The 25910-nt window shown below is 46.8% G+C and overlaps 5 non-coding genes across 5 annotated transcripts; all 5 read right to left on the bottom strand.

Moving 5' to 3' along the window:
* Nucleotides 1-4379: 4379 nt before the first annotated feature.
* On the bottom strand, nt 4380-4512 carry LOC144793172 (U4 spliceosomal RNA). The gene has a single exon (XR_013602826.1). It is a non-coding gene; the product is annotated as a U4 spliceosomal RNA (small nuclear RNA).
* Nucleotides 4513-5436: 924 nt separating this feature from the next.
* On the bottom strand, nt 5437-5569 carry LOC144793171 (U4 spliceosomal RNA). Its single transcript, XR_013602825.1, has one exon. It is a non-coding gene; the product is annotated as a U4 spliceosomal RNA (small nuclear RNA).
* A 1930-nt stretch (nt 5570-7499) lies between these two features.
* LOC144793000 (U4 spliceosomal RNA) lies at nt 7500-7639 on the bottom strand. Its single transcript, XR_013602675.1, has one exon. It is a non-coding gene; the product is annotated as a U4 spliceosomal RNA (small nuclear RNA).
* A 1930-nt stretch (nt 7640-9569) lies between these two features.
* On the bottom strand, nt 9570-9709 carry LOC144793028 (U4 spliceosomal RNA). Its single transcript, XR_013602700.1, has one exon. It is a non-coding gene; the product is annotated as a U4 spliceosomal RNA (small nuclear RNA).
* Nucleotides 9710-13176: 3467 nt separating this feature from the next.
* On the bottom strand, nt 13177-13316 carry LOC144792991 (U4 spliceosomal RNA). The gene has a single exon (XR_013602666.1). It is a non-coding gene; the product is annotated as a U4 spliceosomal RNA (small nuclear RNA).
* Nucleotides 13317-25910: the final 12594 nt, after the last annotated feature.

The raw sequence follows: 25910 nt of genomic DNA, 5'->3' as shown, positions 1-25910 counted from the left end.
TGGGATAACCATATAGTCAGATATCCACCTTCCTACAAAATCCCCCCCCCAAACGAAAGGAGATAAGGCTATCCTTGTCCAGGTAAGCCTATATTGCCTAAGTGGCCATCTAAGGAAGTACCTGCACTAGCATGGCTACCCCCTGTCTCATGGTCCACTAAGCAATCCCTCACCCTAAGGGTATCAGAGGGTCTCCACCATAGGGAATCTCTACCTGTGGTGTGTTTTGGCAAAGTAAAAGGCTGGTGCTGGGATGGAGTACTGAAGTGAGGCTCCACAAATGTAGGGCTCAGCTTCCTCCAATCACTATCCACCATATATGCCTTTCTTTCCATGACTGAGTTGCACTGTGCTCTCAGGGTCAACCTCTGGCTGCCTACAGCTGGAGGCTGGGTCCCTTTGGTTGGACCATGGGAGGGACAGGTCAGGTTTGGGGCCACTAGGTCCCAGGTTTGCCTGTGCTCAACAGAGTCCATCTGGGGGAGGTTCCTACCTAAGGGTAAGGGAGATCCCTTAGAGGTTTGAGGAATTTTCACCAGGCTAGGGCTGCTAGACTGGGTGCCCCTAATCTGCTGAAGGGGGGGGGGTCCTCTGGACAGGGGGCCCTTTGGGGTCCACTGGTTTCCCTGATCTCTAGAGCCCTGGGCTGACTGAGGCAGGGTAGAGAGCGAAAGGTTACCTGCTCCAGACTGGGTCCCACCTTGGAAGGCTCCACTGACATCAGGGGTTCTGCCAGGCCAGGCCTGACTACCTCTGGGGCAGTTCCTTCAAAAGGGGTAGGGTCAGTTCCCTGAGGAGGCTGACCCTCACCTAGGGCCAGATGTAGGATGGCAAATACCGGTTGGTAACGGCCGATTTGGGCCGTTACCGACCGGTATTTGGTGTTTGACATGTAGGGGGCCTTATATTTACAGAATTGGTATATTTACCGATTCGGTAAATTTACCGATTCTGTAAAATACCGAATCGGTAAATTTACCGAATCGGTAAATACAGATGTAGGTGGCACTTCAAACAGTGCCACTGGCCATTACCGATTTGTTATTTACCATGTAATACTATTGCATGGTAAATAACGAATTCCAGTGTACATGCACATCTGTGCATGTACACCTGTGCCATGTGGCACACATACATGCCCTAAGGGCATGTATGTGTGCCACATGGCACACAAGCCATAAACAGGGGTGCAACAGGGTGTCAAAGTGACACCCTGTCCCCCTTGGCAATTCGGTAATTTTACTGATTCGGTAATTACCGAATCGGTATTTGCCATTGATTCCTATGGGCTTCAAGGCCCATAGAAATCAATGACAAATACCGATTCGGTAATTACCGAATCGGTAAACACCGAATCCTACCGATTCGGTATTTTTTACCGAACAATTACCTACATTAGATTTACTGATTCATGAATACCAAATCGGTAAAATTCGGTATTTATGAATCGGTAAATCTAATTTACCTACATCTAGCCCCTAATGTCTGGTGGGAGGGAGACTTTTCTTCCTCCCCAATGCTCTCTGTCTGAGTGGAGTGATACATAGTTTCAGGCTTCACAACACAAAAATCTGTTTGAGTTTGGGTTATGACCATCACAGCCCTACCAACCTTTTCAGGAAGGCCTACCATTTTGGAATGGGTTACTTTTTCTATCTCAGCCTAGGCTGATATCTCAAGTTCATTATCCAGTAAACAATCTACAGGCAGGTTTGTAGACACTGCCACTCTCTTTAGGCCAGTGACACCTCCCCAGCTGAGATTTACTACTGCCATGGCATGATCTTTCTGCACTCCATCAATATTGGTCACCTGGTATGTGAACCCAGGTAAAAGTGTTCTGAGGGGACTAGTCTCTCAGTCACCATAGTGATGCTAGCCCCTGTGTCCCTATAGGCCTCAGCTTTCTGACCATTGATGTGGGGCTCCTGTATGTACTTGCCCAAGGTATTGGGACAAGCAGTGAAGTTGGCAAACACCATGCCATTCTGACAGACTAGAGTTGCTGTAGTAGGGCACCTGGTTAGGCCAGAGTCCACCTGAGTTCCCCAAGTAAACCCAGCCAAGTTTTTGGGGGCACTCCCACCACCTGGGGGATTACTACTAGCAGTAACAGGAGGTGTTGGAGTATTACTTGGAGGAATATTTTCCTTAGTGCTGGCTTTTGGGCAACTGCTGTCAGTTTTCCAGTGGCCAGGTTGTCTACATACATGGCAATAAGGTTTCTTAACATTAGAGGAAGGATTTTGGGACCCACCCCCCTCAGAGCATTTTTGGGGCCCTGTAGTGGATTTGTCCTTAGATTTATCCCCACCCTTTCTCTTGAGATTTGGTAGAATCTTTCTTCTGGTCACCACCCTGATTTTTAGGCCTCACCCTGGTTCTCACCCATTTGTCTGCCTTCTTTTCCAATTCTTGGGGAGAGGTCAGATCAGAGTCCAGCAGGTGTTGGTGCAAAAGCTGGTTTTGACAATTATTAAGGATCTGCTCCCTCATAATCAAATTATACAATCCTGTATAGTCTTGTACTTTGCTGCCCAATAACAGGCCCTCCAGAGCCTTAGTAGCACAATCTACAAAATCAGTCCAGTCCTGAGTCTGTGTCTTCTGGGTGTCTCTGAACAGCAACCTGTACTGCTCAGTGGTTAAGCCAAACCCATCTATCAGAGCACTCTTCAGGACAGTGTAGTTGTCAGCAATGGTGACACCCAGCTTTGTGGACCCTGGACAGATAATACTAGGTGACAATTACCTAGTGACCAATGCAAGCAATGTCACTCCCACCCATAGTATGGCAATTGTTAATTTCTCCTGGGGAGGGCTAACTGGCCTCATAAGAGTTGTTGTTAGTTCAGACCTCCCTGTAGAATGTTTGCTTGGCAATGACATAGAATCTTCAGTCTGGTCTGAAGTGGAGTATAGGACTCATGCAGAGATGTTAGGTATATCAGCACATGTCCTTGCTTTGACCAGGTCACAGGTCAAAAATTGCAACACTGAACAGGCCCTGGATCTTGAAATAATGGACCAGTTGCCTACCAGGAGGAGAAGCCGTAAGGTTAAGGCAGTGCCTTCCCCCTTGCCTCAGAATGCTGATTGTGAGACCCAAGAAGGAACTGTCCTAGAAGAGCTTGAGCCTGAACAAGTTGAGTTTCTTGGGACAGGGGGACCTTCAAGGGCAGATCTGAGGCAGGTGCAGTTGGACTGCCCTTCTCTTGAACACCTCAGATAGCAAGCTGCTGCTGAGGCTGCTGGGAATGCTAAGGTGGCGCATTGCTGGAGTTGCGTCGCAAGCGTGACGCAGCTCCAGCAATGCTCTGGGGGGCCCTATCTGTCCAATGCCGCGTCAAGCCTTACGCCTGCTTCAAGCGGCGCAGGGTTTTGACGCAGCATTGGCCTAAAAGAGCCTGCGTGACACATCTCCCTAGATGCGTCACATTGTAAATGGGCCGCAACATTTACGCTGCAGCTGCATCACAATACAGATTTTTATACGTGCCCTGTATATGGCTGTATGTACGTTGTGTGTCTCCTTCTGCATGCAGCATACAAATGTGCCGGATCTGGTAGCCCAGTTGGGCTGATGCAGTCACACAAGAGCTCTTTGCCTGACCTCATTGTCACCAATTCAAATCAGAGAGGATCCATGCAGTCTTTCAAGGCTCTCAGGTGAAAAAATGGGCCCTAGAGCAAGGAAGAAAATAGACCCCCTTGTTGAAGTTTGGAATATAAAATACCGCAATAATCAGGGTTCAGTGGGTCCCGCAGGTCTGTGGGCGCCAGTGCAACTGCACCTGCTGCACCAACAGAAGCTACGCCCCTGTCATAGAGCTGGGTAACATCAATTACTCAGTGCCACAAAGAGCATTAGAAATAAACTTTACATAATGTCAAACGGCAAAAACAAGAGCTTTGTCAGTTCTTGTTCTGTTTCAAACACTCCATACAATCTGTATGAACCCTCTCCACATTTTCCTACTGATAACAAATGCCTTCGCTCCCAGAAAAAAACTTTCTGGGCGGTTTGTGCACATTTGAATGGGAGATGAGACCTCGGAAGAGCCCAGCCCTGCGCCGGACTGCGAGTCACCTCAGAGAGCGGAAACAAAGCCCGTCCTCTGCCCATCACTGACCCAAGCGATTCCGTGGAGCAAAGGTGAGCACAAAGAGGAAGAAATACAAGAATTACAAAAACTCATCAAGGAAAATAAATCCCTAAATTACTGCTGTATTTAAAAAGCTGAGAAAACAAAAGAGAACGTAAAGAGTAAACTGAAGCCAAATAGAGTCACCGTTTTGTCCTTGTCACAGATCACAAATCTGCAAGTAAATTGCATTACAAAATAAACTATCTTATTTTTTAATTACATATACTCCAGTCTCCGAAGAGACTCTCAAAAATTGCTATTTCGACTATATTTCAAGTCTCCATGACGGGGAATTAGGTAAAGTTTTCAATAATCACGCTTCGGTTAAACCTCATTGGCTACGATACTGCCACTGCGCAAAGCTAATTACGCCGCAGCTGCGTCACAATACAGATTTTTATACTTGCCCTATATATGGCTGTGTGTACGTTGTGTGTCTCCGTCTGCATGCAGCATACAAATGTGCCAGATCTGGTAGCCCATTTGGGCTGATGCAGCCACGCAAGAGCTCTTTGCCTGGCCTCATTGTCACCGATTCAAATCAGGGAGGATCCATGCTGTCTTTCAAGGCTCTCTGGTGAAAAAATGGGCCCTAGAGGAAGGAAGAAAATAGGCCCCCCTTGGTGAAGTTTGGAATATAAAATACCGCAATAATCAGGGTTCAATGGGTCCCTCAGGTATGTGGGCACCAGTGTAACTGCACCTGCTGCACCAACAGAAGCTACGCCCCTGTCATAGAGCTGGGTAACATCAATTACTCAGTGCCACAAAGAGCATTAGAAATAAACTTTACATAATGTCAAACGGCAAAAACAAGAGCTTTGTCAGTTCTTGTTCTGTTTTAAACACTCCATACAATCTGTATGAACCCTCTCCACATTTTCCTACTGATAACAAACGCCTTCGCTCCCAGAAAAAAACTTTCTGGGCGGTTAGTGCACATTTGAATGGGAGATGAGACCTCGGAAGAGCCCAGCCCTGCGCCGGACTGCGAGTCACCTCAGAGAGCAGAAACAAAACCCGTCCTCTGCCCATCACTGACCCAAGCGAATCCGTGGAGCAAAGATGAGAACAAAGAGGAAGAAATAAAAGAATTACAAAAACTCATCAAGGAAAATAAATCCCTAAATTACTGCTGTATTTAAAAAGCTGAGAAAACAAAAGAGAACGTAAAGAGTAAACTGAAGCCAAATAGAGTCACCGTTTTGTCCTTGTCACAGATCACAAATCTGCAAGTAAATTGCATTACAAAATAAACTATCTTATTTTTTAATTACATATACTCCAGTCTCCGAAGAGACTCTCAAAAATTGCTATTTCGACTATATTTCAAGTCTCCATGACGGGGAATTAGGTAAAGTTTTCAATAATCACGCTTCGGTTAAACCTCATTGGCTACGATACTGCCACTGCGCAAAGCTAAACAATTTGGTGTGAATTTTATGCACACTTGCCCTAGTACCTCATGTTACAAAGAACATGATTCCTTTTCAAAAGATGTTATCTGTTTATGCATAACTACTCCTCCACTGCTTCTGACGGCAATGTAAGACATATAATGGTGTTTTTTTACTAATTTCTATCAGCTCTCTGCCCCAAACTGTCGATAGCCACACGCAGAGAATTATGGGAAATTGTATGCTAAATAGCTGTCCAGGTAAGCAGCACCCTCCCAAGTTATGGAGTTGATGCTCAGACAGATATACCTTCACACAAAGATGAGATCTAGGCTGCTAACCATGGGTTGTGGAAAATATAAGAAGCACAAATTCATAATAGCATCCTCATAGGGCCCACTGTCTTCAAATGTTTACTAGAGAAGGAACGGCAATCAATTTAAAGGAAAATAAATTATAGATACATTTTTCCATATTCCATAATGCACGTCTGCCATTTCATGGCACTGCATAGTTGCATTTGCTGCATTTCATTTTTAGCTTTAGGAGGTACAAAATACTGTTTTCCTGGTTTTCAAAACATTTTAGGGGAAGATTCACAAGGACCTGACGCAACTGCATGGATGCATACGTTTCCTTGAGTCAGTGCTGAATGTCCTTGTGCCACGATGAATGTGCTGTATATACAATACAGCGCTCCATGGCGCAAGGATTAACAGATGCGTCAGAAATTCTGACGCATCTCTTGGCACAAAAGTGACGCATTGCTGGAAATGATCATGAAAGTGACGCAAAAAGCCCTGAGTCATATTTTATGCCTGGTCTGTGCAGGCGTAGGGATTTTGACACAGTGTAGGAGTAGAGTGATGTAGTGAAATCTTGTAGATTTCAGTGCGTCAGTTCTAGAAGGCTTTTAGCATGGGAACGCCCACCCTGCATACATTATACCTGACGCAGGTATAATGTGATGCGGGACTTTACAATGTGACACATCTCCCTAGATGCGTCAGATTGTAAATGGGCCGCAACATTTATGCCGCAGCTGCGTCACAATACAGATTTTTATACTTGCCCAATATATGGCTGTGTGTACGTTGTGTGTCTCCGTCTGCATGCAGCATACAAATGTGCCAGATCTGGTAGCCCAGTTGGGCTGATACAGCCACGCAAGAGCTCTTTGCCTGACCTCATTGTCACCGATTCAAATCAGGGAGGATCCATGCAGTCTTTCAAGGCTCTCTGGTGAAAAAATGGGCCCTACAGCAAGGAAGAAAATAGGCCCCCCTTGGTGAAGTTTGGAATATAAAATACCGCAATAATCAGGGTTCAATGGGTCCCTCAGGTATGTGGGCGCCAGTGTAACTGCACCTGCTGCACCAACAGAAGCTACGCCCCTGTCATAGAGCTGGGTAACATCAATTACTCGGTGCCACAAAGAGCATTAGAAATAAACTTTACATAATGTCAAACGACAAAAACAAGAGCTTTGTCAGTTCTTGTTCTGTTTCAAACACTCCATACAATCTGTATGAACCCTCTCCACATTTTCCTACAGGTAACAAACGCCTTCGCTCCCAAGAAAAAAACGTTCTGGGCGGTTAGTGCACATTTGAATGGGAGATGAGACCTCGGAAGAGCCCAGCCCTGCGCCGGACTGCGAGTCACCTCAGAGAGCAGAAACAAAACCCGTCCTCTGCCCATCACTGACCAAAGCGAATCCGTGGAGCAAAGATGAGAACAAAGAGGAAGAAATAAAAGAATTACAAAAACTCATCAAGGAAAATAAATCCCTAAGTTACTGCTGTATTTAAAAAGCTGAGAAAACAAAAGAGAACGTAAAGAATAAACTGAAGCCAAATAGAGTCACCGTTTTGTCCTTGTCACAGATCACAAATCTGCAAGAAAATTGCATTGCAAAATAAACTATCTTATTTTTTAGTTACATATTCTCCAGTCTCCGAAAAGACTGTCAAAAATTGCCATTTCGACCATATTTCAAGTCTCCATGACGGGGTATTGGGTAAAGTTTTCAATAAGCAATAATCGCGCCTCGGTTAAACCTCATTGGCTACAATACTGCCACTGTGCAAAGTTAAACAATTTAGTGTGAATTTCATGCACACTTGCCCTAGTACCTCATGTTACAAAGAACATGATTCCTTTTCAAAAGATGTTATCTGTTTATGCATAACTACTCCTCCACTGCTTCTGACAGGCAATGTAAGACATATAATGGTGTTGTTTTACTAATTTCTATCAGCTCTCTGCCCCAAACCGTCGATAGCCACACGCAGAGAATTATGGGAAATTGTATGCTAAATAGCTGTCCAGGTAAGCAGCACCCTCCCAAGTTATGGATTTGATGCTCAGGCAGATATACCTTCACACAAAGATGAGATCTAGGCTGCTAACCATGGGTTGTGGAAAATATAAGAAGCACACATTCATAATAGCATCCTCATAGGTCCCACTGCCTTCAAATGTTTACTAGAGAAGGAACAGCAATCAATTTAAAGGAAAATACATTTTAGATACATTTTTCCATATTCCATAATGCACGTCTGCCATTTCATGGCACTACATAGTTGCATTTGCTGCATTTCATTTTTAGCTTTAGGAGGTACAATATACTGGTTTCCTGGTTTTCAAAACATTTTAGGGGAAGATTCACAAGGACCTGACGCCACTGCATGGATGCATAAGTTTCCTTGAGTCAGTGCTGAATGTCCTTGTGCCACGATGAATGTGCTGTATTTACAATACAGCGCTCCATGGCGCAAGGATTAACAGATGCGTCAGAAATTCTGACGCATCTGTTGGCACAAAAGTGACGCATTGCTGGAAATGCTCATGAAAGTGACGCAAAAAGCCCTGAGTCATAACTTATGCCTGGTCTGTGCAGGCGTAGGGATTTTGACACAGTGAAGGCGTAGAGTGATGTAGTGAAATCTTGTAGATTTCAGTGCGTCAGTTCTAGAAGGCTTTGACATGGGAACGCCCACCCTGCATACATTATACCTGACGCAGGTATAATGTGATGCGGGACTTTACAATGTGACACATCTCCCTAGATGCGTCACATTGTAAATGGGCCGCAACATTTACGCCGCAGCTGCGTCACAATACAGAGTTTTTACACTTGCCCTATATATGGCTGTGTGTACGTTGTGTGTCTCCGTCTGCATGCAGCATACAAATGTGCCAGATCTGGTAGCCCAGTTGGGCTGATGCAGCCACGCAAGAGCTCTTTGCCTGACCTCATTGTCACCGATTCAAATCAGGGAGGATCCATGTAGTCTTTCAAGGCTCTCAGGTGAAAAAATGGGCCCTAGAGCAAGAAAGAAAATAGGCCCCCCTTGTTGAAGTTTTGAATATAAAATACCGCAATAATCAGGGTTCAATGGGTCCCTCAGGTATGTGGGCGCCAGTGTAACTGCACCTGCTGCACCAACAGAAGCTACGCCCCTGTCATAGAGCTGGGTAACATCAATTACTCAGTGCCACAAAGAGCATTAGAAATAAACTTTACATAATGTCAAACGACAAAAACAAGAGCTTTGTCAGTTCTTGTTCTGTTTCAAACACTCCATACAATCTGTATGAACCCTCTCCACATTTTCCTACTGATAACAAACGCCTTCGCTCTCAGAAAAAAACTTTCTGGGCGGTTAGTGCACATTTGAATGGGAGATGAGACCTCGGACGAGCCCAGCCCTGCGCCGGACTGCGAGTCACCTCAGAGAGCAGAAACAAAGCCCGTCCTCTGCCCATCACTGACCCAAGCGAATCCGTGGAGCAAAGATGAGAACAAAGAGGAAGAAATAAAAGAATTACAAAAACTCATCAAGGAAAATAAATCCCTAAATTACTGCTGTATTTAAAAAGCTGAGAAAACAAAAGAGAACGTAAAGAGTAAACTGAAGCCAAATAGAGTCACCGTTTTGTCCTTGTCACAGATCACAAATCTGCAAGTAAATTACATTGCAAAATAAACTATCTTATTTTTTAATTACATATACTCCAGTCTCCGAAAAGACTGTCAAAAATGGCCATTTCGACTATATTTCAAGTCTCCATGACGGGGTATTGGGTAAAGTTTTCAATAAGCAATAATCGCGCCTCGGTTATACCTCATTGGTTACGATACTGCCACTGCGCAAAGCTAAACAATTTAGTGTGAATTTCATGCACACTTGCCCTAGTACCTCATGTTACAAAGAACATGATTCCTTTTCAAAAGATGTTATCTGTTTATGCATAACTACTCCTCCACTGCTTCTGACAGGCAATGTAAGACATATAATGGTGTTGTTTTACTAATTTCTATCAGCTCTCTGCCCCAAACCGTCGATAGCCACACGCAGAGAATTATGGGAAATTGTATGCTAAATAGCTGTCCAGGTAAGCAGCACCCTCCCAAGTTATGGATTTGATGCTCAGACAGATATACCTTCACACAAAGATGAGATCTAGGCTGCTAACCATGGGTTGTGGAAAATATACGAAGCACAAATTCATAATAGCCTCCTCATAGGGCCCACTGTCTTCAAATGTTTACTAGAGAAGGAACGGCAATCAATGTAAAGGAAAATAAATTATAGATACATTTTTCCATATTCCATAATGCACGTCTGCCATTTCATGCCACTACATAGTTGCATTTGCTGCATTTCATTTTTAGCTTTAGGAGGTACAATATACTGGTTTCCTGGTTTTCAAAACATTTTAGGGGAAGATTCACAAGGACCTGACGCAACTGCATGGATGCATAAGTTTCCTTGAGTCAGTGCTGAATGTCCTTGTGCCACGATGAATGTGCTGTATTTACAATACTGAGAAACAGAGAAGGTTTTGGATCCTACATCTGCCCAGCCCGGATCTCAACGACAAAGAAAACAGAGGAAGTTGGCTGGACAGGACAATTAACACAAAAATATTCTGCAGGCACGTAGTCAATTTATACCACGTGGCCACTGGATTTATATTCCAAACACATTTATTTTTCTTTTTAACTGAAATTCCCAAAAGTTTCAAAAACAAGGGCAAAAACAAGAAATCGTCAGAACAGTTGGTTCATGTATACAGTATCTACAAATATACAAATATACAAAAATACAGCATATACAACAACGAATCAAACGAAGCTGATGATGACACACCGAACAAATGAAAAACATACAGTGGAACAATTAAATTGCAGTTATGTACAGTGCATAATTAGTGCATAAACAAAGGAAAAACAACCAGTCCTTAGAACTCGAAAACCAGGGGACAGGCGGTATACAGATGGAAAGTGGTGCCTGCCTGTCTCCCAAAACCTATGGCAGAGTGAGTCTATGGGGGTTACACTGCTAGGGTCCTCAGTCAAGAAGTGATTATATCCTAGCGGCACCCTTTGAAATTGCCACAGGGTGGAAGTCACTTGCTCTCAGGTGAACAAATGGGCCCTAGAACAAGGAAGAAAATAGGCCCCCTTGTTGAAGTTTGGAATATAAAATACCGCAATAATCAGGGTTCAATGGGTCCCGCAGGTCGGTGGGCGCCAGTGCAACTGCACCTGCTGCACCAACAGAAGCTACGCCCCTGTCATAGAGCTGGGTAACATCAATTACTCAGTGCCACAAAGAGCATTAGAAATAAACTTTACATAATGTCAAACGACAAAAACAAGAGCTTTGGCAGTTCTTGTTCTGTTTCAAACACCCCATACAATCTGTATGAAATGAAATGAAATGAAATGAAAAATTCCACTTATATAGCGCATAACCACCCGTAGGCCTCGCAGCGCTGTCGACTGATTACTGTGTCCAGCTACAGGGTAAAATTAGTACGCTTTTAAAAACAGGTAGGTTTTTAAATCTCTCCTAAATGACATCAGGTTGTCCTTTTGTCTGAGGGGTAAAGGCAAGGAGTTCCATGCCTTCGCCGCTGAGTGAGTGAAAGAACGGCCACCCCAACGGGCTTTCTTAATTTTTGCCTTAGTTGCCAAATGCAGTGAAGCCGAACGAAGGGTTCTAGGCGGCGCATAAGGCAACACTAAGGGGTACAGCACTGCCGGGCCGGTACGATGAAAAGATTTGTGCAGAATGCACATGGCCTTAAATAGTGTTCTGGCAGCCACTGGGAGCCAATGAAGCTCTTTTAGGGCAGTCCTCGCTGACTGCCAGCGAGGGATGTTAAACAATAGGCATGCGGCACAATTTTGAGTGACTTGGAGTTTTTTTGTCACTGTTGCCGGGGCCCCTATATATAAAACATTTCCATAATCCAGGCGAGAGAGTATCAGGGCCTGTACCATGACCCTTCTCGCCTGGAATGGAAGTAAGGGGAGCACTTTCCGGAGCATTTTAATTAGCCCCACACATACGGAGGCAGTTTTGGTAGCTTGGACCGAGAAATCCAGTGCTCTATCCAGCCAGATTCCTAAGCTCTTTATCTGGTCTTTAGGAGTAGGGGGAGCGACGAGACACGAAGGCCAGTTCGACACTAGGGAGGTAGGAGAAGAGTTACCTAGTATCATAATCTCGGTCTTCTCCCCGTTGAGTTTGAGGTGGGAGAGTTGCATCCACCCAGCAACAGCCTCTAAACACGGGCCCAAGGTGTTAGACGAGCCCTCCTCGTGGTCCAAAGAGACCACAAGTTGGGTGTCGTCTGCGTAGGTGACAATCCGCACACCAAAAGGGAGGACTATCTTCTCTAGAGGCTGCATATAAACATTGAATAATGTGGGGCTCAGGGAGGAGCCCTGCGGAACCCCACAGCTGAGCGGATGCTTTGATGATGCCACCTCGCCTTCAAATACCTGGAAAAAGCGTTCCTCTAAAAAAGAGGTCAGCCACATCAGGGCCGCGCCCGACACCCCCATGCCCTTCAAACGATGTAATAATGTGGCATGGTTAACAGTGTCGAACGCGGCACTGAGGTCCAGAAGTATAATAGCAGTTTTTCCACCTCGGTCCATTATAGCTCTGGCTGCCTCTGTGACTGCCAGGAGGGCGGTCTCAGTGCCATGCTGAGGACTAAACCCTGTTTGGGAGACCTGTAGAAGTTTGTTGGACTCCAAATAGTCCCCTAATGTTTTGTTAATATGTCTCTCCAACAACTTACTCATCCACGGAAGCAGCGAGATGGGGCGGAAATTGGATAGATTGTTAGAATCCAAGTTCGGCTTTTTCAGCATGAACCCTCTCCACATTTTCCACATGTATGAACCCTCTCCACATTTTCCTACTGATAACAAATGCCTTCGCTCCCAGAAAAAAACTTTCTGGGCGGTTAGTGCACATTTGAATGGGAGATGAGACCTCGGAAGAGCCCAGCTCTGCGCCGGACTGCGAGTCACCTCAGAGAGCAGAAACAAAGCCCGTCCTCTGCCCATCACTGACCCAAGCGAATCCGTGGAGCACTGGTGAGAACAAAGAGGAAGAAATACAAGAATTACGAAAACTCATCAAGGAAAATAAATCCCTAAATTACTGCTGTATTTAAAAAGCTGAGAAAACAAAACAGAACGTAAAGAGTAAACTGAAGCCAAATAGAGTCACCGTTTTGTCCTTTTCACAGATCACAAATCTGCAAGAAAATTGCATTGCAAAATAAACTATCTTATTTTTTAATTACATATTCTCCAGTCTCTGAAGAGACTGTCAAAAATTGCCATTTCGATTATATTTCAAGTCTCCATGACGGGGTATTGGGTAAAGTTTTCAATAAGCAATAATCGCGCCTCCGTTAAACCTCATTGGCTACGATACTGCCACTGCGCAAAGCTAAACAATTTAGGGGCATATTATCAAGGGGGTTTATCTCCGCTTTTTTGGCTTTAAAAGCCAAGAAAGCGGAGATAAAATTATCTCCCTATTACCTAGCTGTCGCTAACACCAGTTAGCGACAGCTAGTAGGAGATAGCGACCATCTTGGGCCCCACTTTGCATGTCAGTGATATTTATCACTAATGACATGCAAAGTGGGCGTGCCAAGATGTTAGCAACTGGAAACAGTCGCTAACATCGCTATCTCCTATTACCAACTTTTGGAGATATTTGCGCTAAGCGCGAATATCTCCAAAAGCTAACACCTGCCCTGAGCAGTTCTTAGCCATGTTATCCAATGGGAGGTGAATAACATGGCTAAGAGCATTAGCTCGGTAATGCATGAATATCGCTGACTTTTCAGCGATATTCATGCATTGCGGCCGTTTTTTATCGCATTTGCGATAAACCTTGGTAATACCAAGGTTTATCTGCGATAAAAATCACCGCAGCTCGGCGGTAAATTTTTGTCTCTAACCAAGCAATAGCGATAATTATCGCTATTGCTTGGTAATATGCCCCTTAGTGTGAATTTCATGCACACTTGCCCTAGTACCTCATGTTACAAAGAACATGGGGGCATATTATCAAGGGGGTTTATCTCCGCTTTTTTGGCTTTAAAAGCCAAGAAAGCGGAGATAAAATTATCTCCCTATTACCTAGCTGTCGCTAACACCAGTTAGCGACAGCTAGTAGGAGATAGCGACCATCTTGGGCCCCACTTTGCATGTCAGTGATATTTATCACTAATGACATGCAAAGTGGGCGTGCCAAGATGTTAGCGACTGGAAACAGTCGCTAACATCGCTATCTCCTATTACCAACTTTTGGAGATATTTGTGCTAAGCGCGAATATCTCCAAAAGCTAACACCTGCCCTGAGTAGTTCTTAGCCATGTTATCCAATGGGAGGTGAATAACATGGCTAAGAGCATTAGCTCGGTAATGCATGAATATCGCTGACTTTTCAGCGATATTCATGCATTGCGGCCGTTTTTTATCGCATTTGCGATAAACCTTGGTAATACCAAGGTTTATCTGCGATAAAAATCACCGCAGCTCGGCGGTAAATTTTTGTCTCTAACCAAGCAATAGCGATAATTATCGCTATTGCTTGGTAATATGCCCCTTAGTGTGAATTTCATGCACACTTGCCCTAGTACCTCATGTTACAAAGAACATGGGGGCATATTATCAAGGGGGTTTATCTCCGCTTTTTTGGCTTTAAAAGCCAAGAAAGCGGAGATAAAATTATCTCCCTATTACCTAGCTGTCGCTAACACCAGTTAGCGACAGCTAGTAGGAGATAGCGACCATCTTGGGCCCCACTTTGCATGTCAGTGATATTTATCACTAATGACATGCAAAGTGGGCGTGCCAAGATGTTAGCGACTGGAAACAGTCGCTAACATCGCTATCTCCTATTACCAACTTTTGGAGATATTTGCGCTAAGCGCGAATATCTCCAAAAGCTAACACCTGCCCTGAGCAGTTCTTAGCCATGTTATCCAATGGGAGGTGAATAACATGGCTAAGAGCATTAGCTCGGTAATGCATGAATATCGCTGACTTTTCAGCGATATTCATGCATTGCGGCCGTTTTTTATCGCATTTGCGATAAACCTTGGTAATACCAAGGTTTATCTGCGATAAAAATCACCGCAGCTCGGCGGTAAATTTTTGTCTCTAACCAAGCAATAGCGATAATTATCGCTATTGCTTGGTAATATGCCCCTTAGTGTGAATTTCATGCACACTTGCCCTAGTACCTCATGTTACAAAGAACATGGGGGCATATTATCAAGGGGGTTTATCTCTGCTTTTTTGGCTTTAAAAGCCAAGAAAGCGGAGATAAAATTATCTCCCTATTACCTAGCTGTCGCTAACACCAGTTAGCGACAGCTAGTAGGAGATAGCGACCATCTTGGGCCCCACTTTGCATGTCAGTGATATTTATCACTAATGACATGCAAAGTGGGCGTGCCAAGATGTTAGCGACTGGAAACAGTCGCTAACATCGCTATCTCCTATTACCAACTTTTGGAGATATTCGCGCTAAGCGCGAATATCTCCAAAAGCTAACACCTGCCCTGAGCAGTTCTTAGCCATATTATCCAATGGGAGGTGGATAACATGGCTAGGAGCATTTGCTCGGTAATGCATGAATATCACGGACTTTTCAGCGATATTCATGCATTGTGGCCGTTTTTTATCGCATTTGCGATAAACCTTGGTAATACCAAGGTTTATCTGCGATAAAAATCGCCGCAGCTCAGCGGTAAAATGTTGTTTCTAACCAAGCAATAGCAATAATTATCGCTATTGCTTGGTAATATGCCCCATGATTCCTTTTCAAAAGATGTTGGGGTATATTATCAACAACTAGCGATAATTTTTGTCTCTAACTTGTTTAGAGACAAAAATTATCTCCGCACATCGGCGATTTTTATCGCAGATAAACCTTGCTATTAGCAAGGTTTATCGCAAATGCGATAAAAAACGCCCGCAATGCATGAATATCGCTGAAAAGTCCGCGATATTCATGCATTATCGAGCAAATGCTCTTAGCCATGTTATCCACCTCCCATTGGATAACATGGCTAAGAACTGCTCAGGGCAGGTGTTAGCTTTTGAAGATATTCGCCCTTAGCGCAAATATCTCCAAAAGTTGGTAATAGGAGATAGCGATGTTAGCGACTGTTTCCAGTCGCTAACATCTTGGCACGCCCACTTTGCATATCATTAGTGATAAATATCACTGACATGCAAAGTGGGGCCCATGATGGTCGCTATCTCCTATTAGCTGTCGCTAACTGGTGTTAGCGACAGCTTGGTAATAGGGAGATAATTTTATCTCCGCTTTCTTGGCTTTTAAAGCCAAAAAAGCGGAGATAAAACCCCTTGATAATATACCCCGTTATCTGTTTATGCATAACTACTCCTCCACTGCTTCTGACAGGCAATATAAGACATATAATGGTGTTGTTATACTAATTTCTATCAGCTCTCTGCCCCAAACCGTCGATAGCCACACGCAGAGAATTATGGGAAATTGTATGCTAAATAGCTGTCCAGGTAAGCAGCACCCTCCCAAGTTATGGATTTGATGCTCAGACAGATATACCTTCACACAAAGATGAGATCTAGGCTGCTAACCATGGGTTGTGGAAAATATAAGAAGCACAGATTCATAATAGCATCCTCATAGGGCCCACTGTCTTCAAATGTTTACTAGAGAAGGAACGGCAATCAATTTAAAGGAAAATAAATTATAGATACATTTTTCCATATTCCATAATGCACGTCTGCCATTTCTTGCCACTACATAGTTGCATTTGCTGCATTTCATTTTTAGCTTCAGGAGGTACAATATACTGGTTTCCTGGTTTTCAAAACATTTTAGGGGAAGATTCACAAGGACCTGACGCAACTGCATGGATGCATAAGTTTCCTTGAGTCAGTGCTGAATGTCCTTGTCCCACGATGAATGTGCTGTATTTACAATACAGCGCTCCATGGCGCAAGGATTAACAGATGCGTCAGAAATTCTGACGCATCTGTTGGCACAAAAGTGACGCATTGCTGGAAATGCTCATGAAAGTGACGCAAAAAACCCGGAGTCATAACTTATGCCTGGTCTGTGCAGGCATAGGGATTTTGACACAGTGAAGGCGTAGAGTGATGTAGTGAAATCTTGTAGATTTCAGTGTGTCAGTTCTAGAAGGCTTTTAGCGTGGGAACGCCCACCCTGCATACATTATACCTGACGCAGGTATAATGTGATGCGGGACTTTACAATGTGACACATCTCCCTAGATGCGTCACATTGTAAATGGGCCGCAACATTTACGCCGCAGCTGCGTCACAATACAGATTTTTATACTTGCCGTATATATGGCTGTGTGTACGGTGTGTGTCTCCGTCTGCATGCAGCATACAAATGTGCCAGATCTGGTAGCCCAGTTGGGCTGATGCAGCCACGCAAGAGCTCTTTGCCTGACCTCATTGTCACCGATTCAAATCAGGGAGGATCCATGCAGTCTTTCAAGGCTCTCAGGTGAAAAACTGGGCCCTAGAGCAAGGAAGAAAATAGGCCCCCTTGTTGAAGTTTGGAATATAAAATACCGCAATAATCAGGGTTCAGTGTGTCCCGCAGATCTGTGGGCGCCAGTGCAACTGCACCTGCTGCACCAAAAGAAGCTACGCCCCTGTCATAGAGCTGGGTAACATCAATTACTCAGTGCCACAAAGAGCATTAGAAATAAACTTTACATAATGTCAAACGACAAAAACAAGAGCTTTGTCAGTTCTTGTTCTGTTTCAAACACTCCATACAATCGGGGGCGCTAGAGGGCGCGCGCACGGAATGGCTGCTTAGCTGAGTAGCCCCCGTTCCTTGGCCCATAATCCTTAATTTATCCTTACCACTGGCGAGTAAAGTCCCAATGAAACTAAACATCTGATGCAGGAAGACGCCCTCTGCAATCGACCCGAATCTCGGACCGCTGGCGGCACCTGAGCCGACGAAATCTGCCTCGGAAGAACTGCCGACGGTGCCCTCGGAGGTCGCGATGTGAGGAGGCCGGCCACTGATAGCAACGCGAGGCCGGTGCTTGCCGCGAGGCGGTGGGCCCAGCCTGCGCCCCTGGATGCGGCGCCCGGGACGAGCCTGGCACCAGTCCCTGTTACCGCCATTGGCCGCAGACATCACCGTAGATTGCCTGGTGTCCACATGAGCTTTCCCCCTGCCATAGGCTCGTCACTAACGGACTAACTGCCGGGGAGTGCGCCATATATCCCCGCATGGCCTGCGCTGCTGGGCGACCCTGGGACGGTACACTGATACCGCCGCCACGTGCCCCGGTGACGCCAAGAGGCGTCGGACATCTGCTGTTTCCCCCGCCGCGCCGAACGAGGTGAGGAGTGTGTGGTGCTGGCGGCGCCCGTCTGTTCTGGCGCCTAACCGTGAACTGAGGGGGAATGGAGGCGCTGTGCTTGGGACCCTTGCTGCCAGCCCTATTGCCACGTAAACAGGCCTTCACTTATCCTGATCCTAACGCTCTACTAGGGCTCACAAACACGTGGTGGCTCATTGGACTGACGAGATAGTGCTCAACACCTCACCACGCTGCTACTGCCGCTTGCTGCTGGTGCTGATGCTTGCGCTGACCGCATACACACGCCATTGAAGGTATGGAGACCACAGCAGAGCGGTGTGCGCCCTGAGAGGGGCGCACATGGTTGATTGCAGGTGACTCAGAGCTGGTGCTGACTTATAGCGCCACTGTGATCAGTGCACAATACATGCTTAATGCCAATAGACATTAGGCACTATCGACGGCTGTCTGAGACTACCCCTTGCACGACTCAGCTGTACGTGCACCCACTGGCGACTCGGATGCCCCCGTGGTGCAGTTTTCGTTTGCGGTGGAGAGCGCTTCCAGCGTTAACAGAACCCTGAGTGTATAGGTTTAGGGGCATTTGTCTCGGAGGGCGCTTACTGCCGCTGCGGTACCGCCACGTGCTTGGAATCGTGCGGGGCTGCGGCGGAGTCCTCGGGGTGACGGAGAGCGAGCGACCAGAGAGCAATATGATGCGCCCTGAGAACAGCCAAGCAAAAATAAACTTTGACAGTGCGAAAAGAGGTACGAAATCGGTGCCTGCCGAGCCGGGGCCCAGCGACACAAACTCGACTGCCACTGCCTCTCCCACCAAGGAATTGGACTTACACCACCTATTCCAAGAGATGAGACAGGGCTTCGCCACTATGGAGGAAAAAGTAGACGGGATGACATCTAGGCTGGACGCTCTAGTACACAAGGTGGACCGGCACAAAAGAACGATCACTACAACGGAACAGCGAATTTCAGATAACGATGACGTCACCGCATCCCACACCACGCAACTAGCCCGCATGGACAATCTGCTATGACTAATAGCGGCAAAGAATGAGGACTTGGAAGCTCGTAGTCGACGCAACAACATACGCGTTACGGGTATCCCAGAATCCACAGACACGGGCAAAATGGAACTTTATGTGGAGAAGCTCCTCAAGGGATCGGTGGGGGAAGATGCGTTTTCACCTCAATTCATTATCGAGCGGGCGCACAGATCATTGGCACCTGTCCCCAAGCCTGGACTGCCGCCTAGACCAATTATCGCTAAACTATTGAACTACCGCGACCGAGATGTAGCATTGAGGGCAGCCCGTATTCAACAAAACCTACACTACAATGGTATTACGTTCTCCATATACCCTGATTTCACTCCTATGGCGCAGGAGGAACGCCGCAAGTTCATCGCTGTAAAGAAGAAGTTGCGGGAGGCCCAGCTGGAATATGCTCTACTCTACCCTGCGAAGCTACGAGTAACACATCAGGGAAAGCATCGCTTTTTCACAAATCCCCAAAAAGCTGAGGACTACCTGAACGCAATTCGCAAGGCACGGAGGAGTGGTTGAGATGCTGAGGTGAACCCAGAAGACGACCCGCCCTCAGCTGCAGACGAACATTGATCTGATGTAATCGACACGACCAACCTTGCTATAACTTTGAACTGCCACGCCCAACCCTTGCTACGTGGATGCAGAGGGCTCGGATGTTGTGTTGCAGAACGGGACTAGCCGACCTCTCCAGTGGTAACGTACCTCAAGGACCACCACCCCTGCCCTGGCCTCCACCGAGGGTAGTACAGTATGGGAGGTCATCGGCGGGAGAAGTGGTCGTGCGCCCTTTCTGTTGCTTCCCTTACGGGTATTCCCCATGCATAATGTTGAGTTGTTGAAGTTTAGGGGGGGGGAACGGCGGATGCAGGCATGATTGGGATACTGTAGTGGGAGGGGGGATGGTCTGGTTCGGGGAGGGAAGTTTTACACACAAAGTGGATGTACGAGATGCAGAATGTCATGGTAAACATTATCGTCTGAATAGAGCAGATGCTGCTGCATTCCTAGTAGCACAACCTGATAGATCTTTGCTTCTTTGTTTATGGCGGACTTGAGAGCTGATGCACAATTGAACTGTATATCATGGAACGTTAGAGGGCTTAACAATGCAAAACAATGTCGAAATGTGATTGCTTATTTAAACCGACACCATGTCCATGTTGCAAGAAACTCATTTATCACCACAAGTAAGGACCACCTTTGCTGGCAAGTGGGCTAGAGTCTGATTATTCTCCTCTTACTCTACATACGCAAGGGGAGTCACTATCCTCATTAGACGCACAGTGCCGTTCCAAAAGTGCGGAGACTTGATTGACAAGGAGGGGCGTTATGCCCTGCTGTGGGGGCGGATTGGCTGTGACACAATTACATTTGTTAATTGCTATGCTCCTAACCTAGATATGCCCGCTTTCTTCACTACACTCTGGGGCAAAATTATGGACGCAGGGTCTCGACACGTTATCTGGGGAGGGGACTTTAACTTGGCATTGGTACCACAACTAGATAGGGCGGATGGAGCGATCCAATACAAGCCCAGGGCTAGAGAGGCACTGGAGGGCGTGATCACTGAAGGTAGATTGGTGGACATATTGCGACATCTACACTCTTCCAGGAGGGAGGGCACACACTTCGCTTCGCAGACAGGCACATGGGCACGACTGGACTATTTTCTTATCACCAGAGAGATTACTGCGGGGGTTTTATGGGTTACACACTTGCCAAGGACGTATTCTGACCATAGCCCCGTCCTGATGCATACACGTATACCCGGATGGGTTAGACCTAGGCCGCAATGGAGGCTACAGCCGGCCGCTCTATTGGGCAATTTGTTCCGTGTCGAATTAGGGGAGGAAATAGCCGCCTTCTTTCCCAGGAACAAAGGCTCTGTTGACTCAGTTGAACACATTTGGGAAGGGTTCAAAGTCACGATCAGGGGTTATTGCATATCTAAAAGTTTTGGGGTTCTACGGAATATACAAAACACTATTCACACACTAGATAGGGAGCTGAAGGCTTTGGAGATTCGGGTGGTGGTGGATGATAGTCCTGACATACATGCTGAGTTTCGAGACAAGTTGTCCAAATACGAAGAGGAAGCTAATAGGGAAACAAAATTCAGGGGGAAACACTGGCAGGCCAGAAGGTACTGCGAGGGTGACAGACCAGGAAAGGTGCTCGTGGCGATGACGCGCATCCCACGTGACCGCAACATGGTTCTGGAACTCACTGACTGTCAGGGGCACACGATCAATGATTCGGATGAACTGCTTAATGCCTTTACCTCTCATTATCACACACTCTACACCTCTGACGCCGCGGCCGATGTATCCTACGCAGACTTCCTGGGCAATGTAGCCCTCTGCTGGCTCAGTGACGGCGACAGGGCCTTCCTAGCAGCCCCCTTCGAACTAGACGAAATCCGTGAGGCCATAATGTCGCTAAAGAATGGTAAAGCGCCCGGACTGGATGGAATCCCCGCCGAATTTTATAAAGCTTACATAGACATTATGGCCCCTGTCCTCCGGGAGGTCTGCGAGGAGTCGCTGAACGACGGCATCCTCCCCGGTTCCATGCGGGAGGTAGTCATTACCTCACTCTTAAAACCCGACAAAGATCCTAGCTCCTGCAGCTCTTACCGCCCACTCTCCCTTTCAAACTGCAATGTCAAAATCCTTGCGAACGTTTTAGCCACTCGGCTGTCCCTCCTGATGACTAGGATAGTCTTGCCTGATCAATCTGGTTTTGTCTCGGGCCGGTCCACCTCTCATAACCTGCGCACTTTGTTTTCCCTGCTTTGCACGGTCCACCCTGACTTGCCAGTGGCAGCGGTCTTCCTGGATGCCACTAAGGCATTCGACTCGTCGAATGGCCTTACCTTTTTTCTGTCCTGGCGAACATGGGATTTCCAAAGCTCTTTATCTCCTGGGTCAAGCTACTCCATACACAGCCAACGGCGAAAGTCCTCATTAACGGTCGCCTTTCACACTCCATTGCCATCACCAGAGGCACCCGTCAGGGGTGCCCATTATCTCCCCTCTTATTCGCGATCGCGGTCGAGCCCCTTGCCTGTAGACTTCGTCAGCTGCACCGAGACGGTGCGATACAATGCTTTCAACGTCAGATCGATGAGTCTTTATACGCTGGCGACATAACGCTCTATGTCAAACACCCTGATCTGAACCTCAATCCCCTACTAAGAGAATTTGTAGCATTCCGGGGGATGTCAGGAGTGCACATAAATTGGTCTAAGTCACAATTCTACCCACTCACTGATGCGGTTACCGACTTACCCCTCGACTACCCCCGTGAGTGGTGTCGGACGGATTTCCGATACCTCGGTATACAGATCTCCCGCGACAAAGATGAAACTCTGCGCTCCAATTATGGAGTAGCAATCACGAAACTCACAGCTGCAGTGTACCGCTGGATCACCCTGCCGCTCTCCATGGCTGGCAGAGCGTCCCTTATCAAAATGATAATCCTACCCCAATTCCTATACCTCTTCCGTAACATCCCCTACTATCCGGGAGCCTTTTTCTTTAAAACTTTAAAATCGGAGCTATGCCGATTATTCTGGGGGGGTAAGAGCCCGCGGTTGAAGTGGTCCACGCTGACTCAGCCGTATGATAAAGGAGGCTTCGATGTCCCTGACCTTGAGGCTTATTATCAATGTGCACAAGCGCATTATGCTTATCATGGCTTGTCCCCACTCCCTTCATGCCTCAACTGGCAGTGGAGGATTGGATTGTGCACCCCATCCCGCTAAATGGCCTACTCCATTGTCCGGAATCATTAATAATGACGTCGAATACCTCCGTGTCCTGCACACTTGATGCATGGCGCCGCATAGCCAAGAGGCTGTCCTGCTGCCTACCATACTCACCTAGACTACCACTGACATATCACCCTAAACTCGCACTACTACAGGAACGAGGCTTTTGAACGCTTTGTAAACGTGTACAAATCACCTGTTGGGGAGACCTCTTCTCACATGGTAGGTTTAAACCTGCTGAGCTATTCTTTGCCTCCCATGATCACACTCCACTCGATGTGTTTTACTACCTGCGCCTACGCCAGGGGATGAAAGACATCCTGCCTGGGTTCCCTGATGAGCTTGAAGCCCTACCTCCACTTCACTTTCTGCTATGTTCACAAGATGGTGCTCACCTAGTCTCTGGTCTATATCGCCAGCTCAGGGCTAATGCGCCGGCGCCTGCAGTAGGAGCTCGAACACACTGGAACACTGACCTAGCCACCGAACTCACTGACGAACAATGGCAGTATTGCTGCTCCCTTACGGCCAGAATATCGGCCAGCAGAAGACTCAAGATAATACACTACAAGTTCCTGCAGCGATTATACTATACCCCGGTAAAAAAACATAGGTTCCGGTTGGCTGACAACGACAGGTGCGAGCGATGTCAGACCGAGCATGCGGACTTCCTGCATCTTGCATGGGAATGCCCTCCTGTTCATCTCTACTGGCAACAGGTTAACGACGCCCTCATTGCAATGACTGAAGAACCCATACCTATGGAACCACTGCTTATGCTGCTCGGGCACATACTACACATCCCAAAATCCTGCAAAAAATTCATAGACACTGCATTGCTCCTGGCGAAACGACGAGTGGCGTGTCGTTGGGGGCGGGGCAGAGCACCTAAATTCAAAGAGTGGCTGGCGGACATGACCTACTGTCAGGAACAGCATATCACCTTCACCGAATTGTTACTGATCCCAAGTCAACCTAAAGACATATGGGGGCCTTTAGTCAACTATTTACTTGCCCAGGCAGATGACGATGATAATCCGGAGGGAGACCGTATCAGCGATACTGCTAACATTCGGGATTGGAAACAACTCCTGGCGATACACACACCATTGACCTCCCCGTGATCCAATAAATTACCCCACACGACGCACGATACTTCACCGACATGCACGAAGCACCATTGCATGCTATTAATGGACACTGCATTCACAGACACTACCGTTGGGCCCTTATGCACAATATAGTTCCATTGCGCTGCTTATACCATACATCCATATCTCCATACTTGACGACACCCCATATCGCCGCGCATTGTGCTCATCCTCAAGTCAACCGCATACTGCCGTGAATATTTCTGTATCACTGTGTAACATCGAAGCTCACCGATGCATACAATACTCTGTTGACTCGGAACTCCACCTCCAAGTGTGTTTACAAGGCCTCACAGTTTTTTTTTTTTTGAAAACCTTTATTCGAAAAAACAAAGAGATACATGCGCAGGCCCACAACCATCATGGCCGGCCGCAAAACAGACGATCATAAACAGGAGAAAGGCATACCAATCGGTAAACAGGATACGTGAAAAAACACCAAATCCGGTCGTGGGGATTAAAACAAAGGATATTAGGTTTTCGTTTTTAAATTACAAAGGAGAGTAGGGGCTGTCACAACAAGGATATTGCACCTCACGTAAAAAGGAGAAAAACCAAAAGACATGAGGGACATACCCGGATGACGAACTGAGGCAGGCAATGACTATAACTACCAAATAAGCAAAACAACCGAGACAGTAATATCAATTAACAGGTCACAATACAATGAACAACATTCCCAGATATCACCCCAGAAGTCCCACCCCAGTAAGAGAAAGACAGGGGCTTAAGAAGACGCCCGAGAAAGAAAGAAGGCACAAAACCAAGGGACAGCCAGCCCTACAAAAGAGGAAAGAACCCTCCCAAGCTAGAAAAGAGCGAAAGGGAACATAGAACAAAAAAAACTAAAATAACAAACCCCCCCCACACCCGCCACCCTGCACCCCTGTGATGGCTACGGTCTAACCCATAAACAGCGTGCCTGTCGCCCCGGAACTGCCCCAAAGAAGGGAAAAAGTACAACAAGTACAAAGAATGGAGGAGAAGAGAATGAGACAACGAAGGTGGTAAGGATCAGCAGAAGAAGAAGAAGACCACCAACAAATATGTACCCGGCCGCCCGCTACCGGCTCCCACACCCGACAGGATACCAACGGCCGGTGTAATCAATGTCCCGCTCACGCAATACAGTCCCAGCAACGGAAGGAATAGCGACCCAAAAAAGCTGTCTTAACCTTGCCCCTTGCGATCATGCTGGTTGAAGGAGTCCAGCCGCCCGGCCAGTGCCGCGGATAAGAGAGAATCCCGGAACAGCCAGCAGAGGATAGGAGGTCGCCCACAAAAGTCCACGCCAAACACAGTCACATGTCCGGGAGTGGTACAAACAAAAACAGGGCAGTGCAACTGTAAGTCGGAAGCAGCCAGCCAAAGCGACAACAACAGTCCCAGGAATGGAGGTAAAGTCACGCCACCAGCACACAAAGGAGATGACGAAAATGGCGCCCAGGGACGACATCCCAGCCAGCGTACGAAACCACAAATTCCAGATCTCCTCCGAATCATCGTGGTCGGCACCTCAGCAACATCAGATCCATAATCCGCCAACCTCTCAATAGGCACCTCGGCATGGAGATCAACAGGAATCGGCTCAGGGTGTGGCGCAGTGTGCAGCACTGGGGGGCAACCACAGCCCACAGGAGAAATAGCATCAAGCCTGCACCCCAGATCTCGGGCATGGATACGAAGAG

The sequence above is a fragment of the Lissotriton helveticus genome, chromosome 11, assembly GCF_964261635.1.
Source record: "Lissotriton helveticus chromosome 11, aLisHel1.1, whole genome shotgun sequence".
Taxonomy (NCBI): Eukaryota; Metazoa; Chordata; class Amphibia; order Caudata; family Salamandridae; genus Lissotriton; species Lissotriton helveticus.
The sequence above is the reverse complement of the archived record's forward strand: the minus strand, read 5'-3'. Positions and strand labels throughout refer to the sequence as shown.